The sequence below is a fragment of the Gossypium hirsutum genome, chromosome D05, assembly GCF_007990345.1.
Source record: "Gossypium hirsutum isolate 1008001.06 chromosome D05, Gossypium_hirsutum_v2.1, whole genome shotgun sequence".
Classification (NCBI taxonomy): Eukaryota; Viridiplantae; Streptophyta; class Magnoliopsida; order Malvales; family Malvaceae; genus Gossypium; species Gossypium hirsutum.
Genome location: NC_053441.1, coordinates 56,968,157 through 56,981,109, shown reverse-complemented (window position 1 = coordinate 56,981,109; position 12,953 = coordinate 56,968,157). Strand labels below are relative to the sequence as shown.

The 12,953-nt window shown below is 31.0% G+C and overlaps 1 long non-coding RNA gene across 1 annotated transcript; it reads left to right on the top strand.

Annotated features, from left to right (window-relative positions):
- Positions 1-11,403: 11,403 nt before the first annotated feature.
- On the top strand, positions 11,404-12,315 carry LOC121216814 (uncharacterized). Its single transcript, XR_005913027.1, has 2 exons — positions 11,404-11,593; positions 11,898-12,315. It is a non-coding gene; the product is annotated as an uncharacterized lncRNA (long non-coding RNA).
- Positions 12,316-12,953: the final 638 nt, after the last annotated feature.

The following is a 12,953-nucleotide window of genomic DNA, read 5'->3' as shown; positions in this document are numbered from 1 at the left end:
ATTAGATATTTTTATATAGATAATACAAAGATAAATTTTAGAGGATTTAAAGAAAATTTTCCTCATTTTATTTATTTAAAAAAATTTACCTACTTTTATATAATTTTAATTTTTAAAATTTTCTAAATTTTTTAAAAATATTATTTTTATTATTTTATAATAATTAGGGTTAGATTCACAAAAATATAAAAATTGAAGACGAAGTCAGTGATGATGTAATTGTTTACTTTTAGCTTTCGGTAATGTTTGGTTCAGCTCCACGACAAAAGAAAAGTATGAATATTTTAACCCTTAAAAGTATGATAAAGATAATAAAAGAAGATTAAAAAATTAAAACTTTTAAAACATTAAAGGGTAAATGAAAATGTTGACCACTAATGTTTGTATATTTTTTTTATCAAAATAGTATTAATTATATGTTTTTTAATATGAAATTTTATATGTGAAATATTTTATGAGATGTAAACTTAAATAATCCTACAAGATGTATATGTAAAAAATAATAAATTAAATTAATAATACATAAAATTAAAAAAAAACACTTAATTTTAAAAAATTAACTCAAAAAAACCCCTCAACAACCAACCGAACGTAAGAAAGATTAAAACCTTTTGAAAAAAAAAAACTTAGGGTCTGTTTGATTGCCAGTAAAATATTTTCCGTAAAATGATTTCTGGAAAATGTTTTACTTTTCTGTAAAATGATTTACTGGAAAATATTTTATGGTGTTTGATTGAATCTGTGTAAAATATTTTCTGCTGCTTGGCAGATTTTTTGAAAATGTTTTTCGGAAAAGTTTTTTTTACATATATTAATATATATTAATAAATTTTTATATTTTAAATTATTTTTACATATATTGCAATAATTTATTTATAATAATACTCAATTATTAAGCTACAATATTAATCGTTATAAATTGAAAAAAATTAATATCAAATAAATTATTTGTAATTGTGTTAAAAAAATAAGTATTGAATAATTAAAAAAACAAATTACTGGAAAATCGATAAACAGAAGCATTTTTCTACCGGAAATGAAGGAAGGAATGAAGGAGGCGATAGAGAGGAGAGCACGGAAAATGTCTTACGGAAATTGAAAGGGTAAGACATTTTCCCTAAAATGTAACCCATTTTCCCTTGTTTTGGAGTTCATTTTCCAAATGGAAAATATTTTCTGCCAATCAAACGCTGGAAAAGTTGGAAATGATTTTCCGGAAAATCAATTCCGTCAATCAAACAGACCCTTAAACATATTCAATAAAAATGTTAAAAAAACAGTTTAAAAAAAACAAAAGGAGACGGCGGAAGGAGGCGTTTCTAAAATATTGTTTTCAATCGTTCCGATTTCAGTGAAATCCGAAGCTAATTCGTCAATCCATGCTCGTTTTCTAACTCAAAAGCTACTGAGTTCCCTGGATCTGAAGGTCCCGTGTTCGATCCACGTTCATCACACCATGGTTGATACAAAGAATCTAACAAAAGTATAAATGGAGGACCCCATAGGAGAGAAAATGGTCTATGGTCTCCTCTTGTTTTAGAGAAAAAAATGGAGGTAGGAGAAGGAGCCCTTACTTTGGGGGTTTAAGGTTTTCTTTTATTATATTGTGTCGGATTTCGGGTCTGATCGGTTCTCGGATTGGGTTATTTTTATTTTATTATAATTATATAATAAATTTCGAAGGTGGATTTTACCATGGAACATTTGAGCGTTGAAAGCTGGATAATGTGGGTTCTAGGATATCAAAGTTATAGGCTGAGTTGAGTGCTGGGAAAAAGGAACATGCAAAGATATGTGAGCGGTCCAAGCTGTTCATGGACGCTACTGAAGAGTTTAACGGTAAGTCTGTCAGCTCATGTATGCTTAAAAAGACTTTGCCAGGTCGACGTCGAGCTAGAGCTAACGAAGGACCCGGATTCAAGTATCTTAATGCTTTGGTTTGAGTAGCTAACAAGTGTTTGGTTGATTAATTGGACGACCCTTGATTTGATGGATTAAAAAAATTAAGCTCAATATTCTTTAAAATAAAATAAAGGAAACTGACATGATTAAGTCAACAATCAAGCCATGAAGACTACTACTTTCTGGTCAAAAGAATTTATAGTGCCCAAACAAATTTATAGTGAGTAACCAGTAGTAAGCTGCTGGAGATCATCAATAACATATCTGCAGAGGTTAAAATAGGTTGACATAGTTCAGGAAGGCTTATGATTGTATCCTGCCTCCCTCACCATCATTGCTTTCGTTCATCAACCTGATAGTCTCATTCAAACTGTCATTATCTGACACATTGCTTTCGTTCATCAACCTGATAGTCTCCTTCAAACTCTGCAATCTCGCATTAAGCTCCGATTGTTCAGCTCTCAGCACAATGTTTTCGGTCCTAATGTCCCAGGAATGCTCGGTGGTTACTTGTATCGCTGTCACTATCTGACACACGCGCACACACAAAAAGGAACAAGATTAGGCAAATGAAATTAGTGATATTTTGATATCAATGTAAAGGCTACATCTAACCTAACAAAAAACACTTTTTCCATTACGTGCTGTACAAAACTTAAGGGAAGACAACAGCAACTAACTCCATAGGTAAGTTCATCAATCATACAGACAGAACAAGAAGGCAGGCAGATAGTGAAACTCCTCGGACAGCCTCGTAAATCCTTTCGATTCATTATTATCAGCATTTTTGCTATACCATTCTTTCTACCTTTAACATGCCTATCCCCAAGTACAAACTCCAATGCCCCATAATCTGTGTATCCCGAAGTACAAGTTCAATTCACCAGCATCTTCATAAAAAAAATGATGTCATTTGTGATAATCCATTCTCCATCATGGAATGCCAACCCTCTCAAGAAAAACGCAATCCGCACTATTGTCTACGGCGCTAGTGTTGATGGGAAAAACAATATAATCCACACCTTTGTCAGGGTTAAGGGGGAAATTGATCTGATATTGATTAGTCAAGGATTGGATTGTGGCTATATAAGTAAAGGCCAGACGTGCATACAATCATTAGGACAGTTTTCACCTCCAACACAGACTTAACAACTCATAACGAACACAGTCCGACAATACTTACGTCTACATATTTATTAAACTGTGCAACGAAATGATGAACTGAATAGTGAAAATGAATTCTACTTCGGCTCCGAAACTACTAAAAGCTAATAAAATGAAGTAGAGATACATGTTTGTATACCAAGTTCTCAGAAGCAAACACTTGAAATACCTGGGCACTTTCACGTTTATACTCATTGATTGACTGTTCAATCTGTCTTCGCCTGTTCCGGTCTTCCAAGCGCCTGTTCTCAGCTTTCAACATTCCTGTGGGTTTTTTACTAAAATAGGTTAAAAAAAATTATATACTGTTTTTTTTTGTAATGGCGCCTATTCCAGAGACACCAATGAATATTTTATAATAATAAAAAATTTTGGTTTCAATAAAATATTATTTTATATTTTTATTAAAAATATTTAAATATAAATATAAGTAAAAATACGATTAACGGGTCAAAATACAGATAAAAAAGGGGTTTTCGGGTGGTGCCTGTCAGATAGGCGTCACTAATGGCTCTTGACAGGTAGGCGCCAATACCCTATGAATGTTTAGTGTGATTTTTTTGTGATTTTTTTATAATTTAAAGAGTTTAATTAAGATATTGTAATTTTTTTGTTATTAATTATTAATTATAAATTATTTATGTTTAGTGTTTATAGTTTTGGATTAGTATTTTGTATGAATGTAATTTTTTTGCTTTTTATAACTATTTTAAAATTAATTTGTTAGTAATTTAGGATTATGTTATAAATTTTTGTGTTTTTAATTATTTTAAAATTAATTTATTAATAATTTAAATTTGTATGACTTTAATATTATATTGTAAGACTTAATATTATATTCGAAATTTAAATTTATTTAATCTTTTATCTTTTTATTATAAAATTATAAATCCCGTTAAGGGATTAATAACATTTGATCTATTTAAGAACATAAATAATAAAGATGGATGGTATAAAAACTAGTTTTATCTATGCCAAAGATAAGTCATTATTTAAAGTACTAAAGTGAGATTTACCTTGGAATTTTTGGTATAAATGAAAGTTTTTTGTTAAAAAAGAACACAAAGAAATTTATCAGTTGACACCTTTAAAATATCTTAATTATGAATTTCATCTCTTACTTTACAAAATTAATTTATTAGTAATTTAGGATTAAATTATAAATTGTGGTGTTTAGTTTAGTATTTGGTGAGTTTAACATATAAGTTTGTAAAAAAAATTAAAAATCATTTCATTAAAAGTTTAATCATAACTGACTCTTTTAATCATATAGTTGTTGTTAACTCATTTAATTTTTATATAATGTATTTTTTATATAATATAATTTTATTTGATTTTTTATTTATTTAACAGGAAAAAAATAAGAAGCAGTGGCGTCTGTCAGATAGGCTCTACCATTGGCGCCTCTAAGATAGGCACCACTACTTTGTATTATACCGGGTCATATATTGACCTGGAAAAGAAATTAATGATATTTTATTAAAAGAAAAAAATTAATATAAAATATTCACTAGCGCCTATTAGATAGGCGCCATTAAAAAAATTATTATAAAATATTCATTGGCGCGTCAATACAAAAAAACATACCACTTCCATAAATAATCTATCTGACAACCTATTTCAATATTAATTTTTTTTTAATCTATTTCTGTAAAAAAACTCACATTCCTGTTTTCATGTAAATATTTAACAAGTATATATGTTACGTAGCCCTCGCTATTAAATCCCCTAGCGAAATTCCTTAAGCAAGTACATTTCTAATGTAGGAAAACTCTAAAACATACCCAAGCTAACAGGCTTGCCAATGAACTCTTTTGTAGTATCCATGTACACCTTGAACCGTTCACATATCTTAGAGTGCTCCTTTTTGCTAGCACTCAACTCAGCCTCTAACTTGGAGATCCTTAAAGCCACCTCCTCCAGCCTTTGACGTTCCATTAAACCGATATAAGCGCAAGCAATTTTCTTCAAATGTTCCATGGCGAAATCCACCATGAAATTCATACGTAAAGCATCCTTGATGGCATCTTTCCACTTCAATATCCTACACTCGGTGATTTGCTCAAGTCGTAGATCACGCATCTCTTTGATTGAAGCGCAGAACATTACATAGATCCTCTCGGTAATACTCGGGCTCATCTTACTTGTTGCAGCAACATCACCGTAAACATTAATGATGAGTTTTAGAGTCGGATGTAGGGACAGTGGGAAACAATATTTGCCTACTGTGACGAGCTCCCCATCTAAGCCAGTGAAGTCCGAGAACTTCACTTTGCTCTCCTCATCAGCATCGATCTTCATAAGAAGGTCGGAAATGGATGTATCATCATTACTGCATGTTCCAGCTTCAGAATTCATCTGCTGCAGATTTTTTATTTCATTCATTTGTAAACTGCCGAGCTGAAACAATAAATTGGGAGGAAAAGCAAATTAGGATTCCAGAATCAGAAGCTTATACAAACTTAACATCGCGTTCGATATTCCTCTCTGCCTCTTTTTAACACATCTTGCTTCACTTGTTTTGCAACGCTTCCTCTCGACCAAACAGCCCTTTATCATATGCAAGATATATACTATTCTAAGGAAATATATATATACGAGATACTGATTCTTAGATAACTAGTAATCATATTTCAAGATATCTTAAAACCAATAGACTCAAAGATCTAGAACAGTTGCCATACCCTGACTGAAGCTTCAGGTATAGATCCATGGTGATCCTACAAATTACAGGAAACAACACAGATGACATTAGCATTTAGAAACAAGAAATAAAAGACATGGCATTAACCTTTGATTATTCAAAAAATTATCATATCTGCATCGATCTTCATAAATAGGTCATCATATCTGAATATTGATGGAGCATGAAAAGCGGGAAACCTCAAAATAACCAAACACTTGGGTACCTGGGCTGAAAAACATTGATGCTCAAGTTGCCCATGGGGGAGCAGTATTTTCTGTTTTAACCTTCTATTTTCAGCATTTAACTGTTCATTCTCCTCTTTCAAGTGTTTAATCTCGGCAGCCTGTTCATCTGCTGTTATCTGCAGTGCAAAATGTTAACATCAAAACTACAGAAATCATGGCAATCATAAAGTTCCACCATTTAGTTTACCTTGCGCTTTTGCCTATACTTGTGATCACTTAGTCTTTTGCTTTCTTTTCTTTGAGCTGGAGTAAGCTTAGCTCTACCGCCGCGGCCACCACCTGCTGCGGTTTGGTATGAAGCTTTTGATGTTTCACCTTGATTCAATTGGTGATGGTCTGTTACAGAATCCGTGACTCCACCATTGATATCAGAGCCCTTCACTAACCCAAACTCAGTGCTAATCAGATCCCATCCATCTGCCATCCTTGAGCTAGAAAACGAAGTGGACCCATCTGATGAATAACCCTCCATTGGTTGATTCATTTGAACGCCCAAAACAACGCAACAATTCTTAAATATAACTGAAAAGAATTGCTCTTAAGACGGTTTAACGTAAAATACTGTGGAAGCCCAAGGGATGTTCCTTTCCAACTGGAGCTGAAACCTGACTCATCTTCGTATAAGCAAACGTGGGATCTGATTCATATAAGTCAATGTGGAGAAATTATCAATTGACTTAACTAATAAAATAACGTCAGCTTTTTCCATTATAATATTATTTATATTAATTTGTATGTATTAGAGTTAGAAAGGTATTTTCTGCTTCAGCTCCTGGTTCCATCTCGCCAGAACCAAAAATCGTCCGAGAATGTAAGTAAGAGCATACAGTTTTTTATGTTGAAGGGATATGAACCGTAAGATCCTGTCAGATTATGGTAAGTGGAGAAACAGCTGTTCCTTTATCAGCCGCCCTTATTTTCAAAGAAGGGTCCATTCCTTTTCTTTTAACTTCTATAGGGTTATTTAGGGTGGCATTGCATGGGCGATTGGGTGCGGTGCGGTGCGTTTAATTTACTATTTGTTTCACACTACAGTATTGCTATAGTATCTAATCTCACCGCCACCGCTGTTTTTACACTAACCGCAGGTAAACGCACCGCCTATCCAAACTCACCTGTCGAAACCACTTTTTTAAAAACAAAATTAGTTATCGACTTTAAAACGAAAATTGGAGTCGCCACCGATCCTTTAGTGAGGTGTGATTGGCTCACTTTAAAAACGATTTTGGTCTGCGAAATTTGAGAAAACAGGTTCGGGAGTCGATTACGCACGAAGAAGGGTTAGCACCCTCGTAACGCCCAAAATTGGTACCGAATTGATTGTTTAATGTCTTAGTGTCGAAATTTTGAAAAGATTTTAGAATACGATCTTTTAACTTGAATGAATTAAAATAATAAAACATTCTTATTTCAAAGAAATAAAATGTCACGCCCAATGATTTAGGACGCGACATTTTAATCTTCAAAATTAAGTTTATCTTTTGATTTTTAAAACTCATGCATTTAAATTTGAAAAGGATATCCAGTTATTTGGGTCAAATGAAAAAATCAAAACACAATAAGTTAAGGTTCAATTTCCCAAAATTTCTAAATAGAGAATATTGCCTTTATTTTTTAGAAAAATTTTCATCTCGAGAAAACAATGTCATACCCAATGCGTTAGGACACAACATGTTGAATTACCGAAAATGATTTTTATTTATTTATGTGTTTTGATTGAAGAGTATCCTCGATTATTTAGATTCAACGAAAAAAATTAGAACCCAATACGATAGGGCCCAATCCTCTCGAAGATCCCAAATTCCAAGTATTGCGTTATTTTGAAAACTTTTGAACAAAATGATTTTAATGCTTCAATGAAACCAAATATCTTAATATGAATTATATGGATATATATATATATAATAGCATTGCAAAAAACATTATTATATAAATTTAAAACAAAGAAGTACATAAAAGTGAATTCCAAAATATAGTATAAAATAAAATCATAAAATATACAAATTATATTGAATTTACAAGAGCATAAAGAAAAGCGATAATTTTAAGTAATAATGCATAATAACTTTAAAGTAATAATAATGTGAATTTTAGAGTGGCAGTACATAATGAATTTTAAAATTAATGTATGATAAATTTAAAATAATAATATAATAAATTATTAATACAAATAAAGTACATAAAATTAAATATATGACAATTATGCAAAATTTTAAAGTACAAATATATAAAACTCAGAATCCTATATATAATAAAGTAATGTATGTATAAAAAAAATAACCAATAATATACGAAAATATAATCCTAAATGTGATAGCCCGAAATAGGGCCTAATCGGAATAGTAGTTTCGTAACCACAAATCCGAAGTGAAATAATTTAATTTTATAAATTTTTATTAATTACTGATTGATTAAAATATTGTGTGAAGATATGGATAGGAAATTTTAATGATTTAGTGCCTAATTGAATTTTTAGGACTAAATTGGAAAAAATGAAAAGTGTATCTAATTAGTGATTAAATGACTTAATTGAATTATTGTATGAAATTGGAAGTGTTTATGTGGCAATTAAACCATAAATTAGTGTTATGGACACAAAAGGGTAATTTTAGAAAAATATCTAAGTAATGGGTTAAGGGCATTTTTGTCAAAAGTGAATAAAAGACAAAATAAAGTGAAAATAAGTGTCCATCTTCTTCAAAATCAGATGTTTGCTGCCAAAAAAAAAATTCATGTCACCATAGCTAGGGTTCTTGATCTTCCTAAGCTCAATTGTAAGTGATTTCTTGCCCGTTTTTAATTATTTTCGTATTTTTATGCTTATTGATGCTTGAATTTCATGTTTCTACTATTTAATTTAAATGAAATTAAAGTTTAAAAATTGACTCATTCATGATATAATTGTAAATTGATTAGTGATGTTAGATAATGAATGTTTGAAGTGTTAATTACAAGTTTTACTAGATGAATTTTGATGAAAATGTTGAAAAATGGCTAAATTGTGAAAGATGGTAAAGTGTGCATAAAGTTGTGATTTTGTGAAATTGAGGGCTGTTATGAGCATGAAATATGATTTAGTGAAGTTTGAAATTTAAAAATTTAGTGAATTTTATTTTTACGAACTTTGGGACAAAAGTGGAATTTTTGAAAAGTTATGGAGAAAAATGTAAATTTGCCAAAATGTTGTGTATGAATTGTATTTGAATGGAATATTGATAAAATGTATTAAATTGTGTTAATATAGATCAAGAAAGAAGAAATAGTGGAAGTGATCGGGGAAAAGAGAAAGTTATCGACTAAATTACAAAATAGTCGTTTTACATCCGAGGTAAGTTACGTGTAAATAATAGTTATATTTTTATAAATTGTGAATTATATTTGATATGTGAATTAATATTTATGTGGAAGGAAAATTGTTCATGAATTATTCAAGTGATAAAGTGTTGAAAATAAAGTGTTAAGTGTAAATTCCCAGTTGAACTTAGAAATAGAAGTGGATACAAGTGACATGTCACTAGAGATTAGTGATACAATGTTACAGTGAGTCCCAGGTGCTGGGTGATCTAGCATGTGTTGCAGACACCTGACAGCTTGTGTGAGCAGGCCCGTGGACATTTCCAGTGTTATTGATCAGTGGTAGCTTCAGCTACATTTCCGTGGTAGCTTCGGCTACATTTCAGTGGTAGCTTCAGCTACATAACAGTGGTAGCTTCGGCTACATATCAGTGTTGCACTTATGTGCTAAATCTCTACGTATCTGTGTATATTCCGAGTGTTCAACGGGATTAATGATGGGTTAAAGTGAATATGAAATGAAGTGTGTATGCAGGTACAATTGAAAGAATTGAGCATATGTGATAAATGTTAAGTGTGAAAATGTATATGCAAGTGAATTGGTAAGATTGTGCATGTGTAAGTGATTGAAATTGCTAAGAAATGTTGTGATTAGTTATATGTTAAAAGTGTTAATTATTAAATGGGTAATTATTATTTACATGTAACTTACGAAGCTATTTATAGCTTACACCTTTCTTTCTTTTCCTTTGTTTTATAGTGTTTTGAGCTTGCTCGAATTGGGAATCGTCGGAGCTCGTATCACACTATCACATCCATCTCGGTATTATGTGTTTTCAAAATGTTTAAAGTTATGGCATGTATAGAATCTTAATCATTTTGAGCATGTTCATATGATATGGCCAAGATTAGCTATTAAAATGGTTAGTAAAGATTATGTTTTGGTGTTATATGTGTGAATGGTCGTTAATACAAAGAAGCAGTTTCTTTGACAGCAGCAGTGATGTGAATGTGAAAAATCACCATAAATAGTAGAAATGGAATTAGAGAGTGAATGATATATAGAATTAAAGCTTATCAAGTCTATTTTTACATGAGAGAAACGGTGTAGGTAAAGGAATTTTATACTTTGAGATATTTGAACTTTAGTGTGACAGGGTCAGAATGGTTTTTAAAGTCCCCTGTTCTGACTTTAGAATATCATTATAAATTGTACAGAAATAATTAAGGGCCATAAATTATATTTCTATATTTCTTAATGAGTATATTTTCAAAAGAAACAAAAGGTAACCATATATGAATTCTGTACAATGAGATAATTGATTTTTAGTGCCAAGAGGTCAGACCTGTCAAGCTGTGAAACAGGGGATACTTTAATGAATAAACTGTACTAATTTGCTAAGTCAAAAATTCTGAAAATTTTATGGTAAGTAGGAATATGAGTCTAGTTTCAGGAAAAATATACGGATTTAAATTTTGAGTCTCGTAACTCGAGTTATAATTAAATTAGTGACAGTCACGCAGGTGGACAGTTTTGTTGTGAACAGTGAATTTAATTTTAAAAGCAAATTTTTATGCTCCAAATTGGTAAGTTAAATTGGATGACATCTCGTACTCGATTCCGGTGACAGTCTCGGGTAAGGGGTGTTACACTAAATATAATAATAGTAATAACAATAATGAGAATAAGTATAATAACACTGACGATAATAATAAAAAAATATTAATAAATAATAATAATAATAAGGACTAATTTGAAAATAAAACAAAATCCCAGGGGTGAATTTGAAACAAATATGAAAACATCCGAATTGGGAACTGTTCAACACTAGAGGGACTACTTCGACAATTGGACGAGAAAATCCCCTCTGGCATTTGGGTCCAATCAACAAAAACGGCATCGTTCAATCATGGATCTAATTGGAATCGAAATAGAATATACTTTATAAATTAAAAACAAAGAATAAACTGAATTGAAATGACAAAGATATGCGGAAAGACTTATTACGGAATTAGACCATTAAAAGTAAAAACACGCGAATCCTGAGAAAATTGGTCGGGTCGCGCGCGGGTATCCCTACACCAAACGGCGCCGTTTTACTTTTATTATTAAAAACAATTTTTTTTCTAAAAAACAATTTCATTTCATTTTTAAAAAAAAATTAAAACAAAGGGGAAACCTCTGCTAGGTTTTCCTTAACCTAAACTCCCCCCAGCCGCCACAACCACTTCAGCGAGCCTCAAGCTTCCCTCCGACTCCGATTCGGGCAGAGGAAATAGGGCTCCGTCTTCCTCCACGCAGGTAAGAATCTTCTCTCCTTCTCTTTATTTCTGTTTTGCACACCCAGAAAAAATGAAAAAACAAAGAAATAACGGAGAAAGCGATAGAAAAAAATAAAGAAAATCACCTTCCAAAATTGTTTCTTTTGATTCATTGTTTCTGTATTTTAATATTTCTTAATACCACATTTTTTTCTAACCCCTATTTACAGATTTTATTTGGCTTTATATAGCCAAAAATAATGAAAAAATCCCTCGAAAACTCCCTTCCATTTGTTGTAATTTCTGCTGCCATTTGCTGCTCGTGGTTCCTGATTTTGTTGTAGGTAGGTACTGGATTAAAGCACGTAGGCTGTGCGAGGGCGACGTGCGCGACATGCGGGGCTACTGTGTGTTCGTGCGTGGAGGCGGTTGTGCGGCGCTGAGGCTGGGAAGAGGGCTGCTGCTAGGGTTCTTTCTGCTTCTGTTTTGTATTTTGGGCTAGTGCTAGGGTTAATAATTTGGGCCTTATTCGGCCGAATGCATTTAGTTTTTATTTGGGCTGTAGTGTTTAGTTTTTGGGTTTGTTAGGCCCGGGCAAAATTTGGGCTTTACATCACCCTTTATCGCTTTTTAATCACCTATTCATTACTTCCTCATCGCAGGTACCGGAGATCAAAAAGCCAAGTTAGGAGGGTCAAATTTTGGAATTTTTAAAATTTTTAAAATTTTTATATAAATTAATATATAATATTCATTAAAATATTCTTTTTTGTCAATTTCACTTTATTCTAGATAATTAATTATCTAAAAGAAGTTCATAATAATTTAAAGAATATAAAATTCTATATGAAAATTCTAGAAATATAAAATCTCGAAAATATTATTGAAGAAATAATATATATGAGAAATAAAATAAAAAAAAGATTATCTTTCAATGGAATCCGATAACAAATTAAAAATAGAACAAAATAAAAATAAATTAAATCATTATATGCTGCCTTAATGTTTCTTGAAACCAAATTAATAGTATCTTTCATTAAGTTTTATGCCTTTAAAGAACATTTAGAATTAATATTATAAAGACTTGTGAAACTGATACTATTTCTTTAGCTTAAATTGTAAAATATACCATGAAATTTTCTTTTCAGATTTAATTCAAAATTTTAATTTATTTAAATTATTTTTCAAAACTCAAATCATAAAAATAAATTATATTTTGATTTTTTTCCTTATAATGAAAATATTATATTAAAAATCAAAATAGGTAAAAAGAAAACATATAACTGATAATTTTGTTTAATTTTTTATTCTTTCTATGTTATTTTAAAGAATGGATATTAGATATTTTTATATAGATAATACAAAGATAAATTTTAGAGGATTTAAAGAAAATTTTCCTC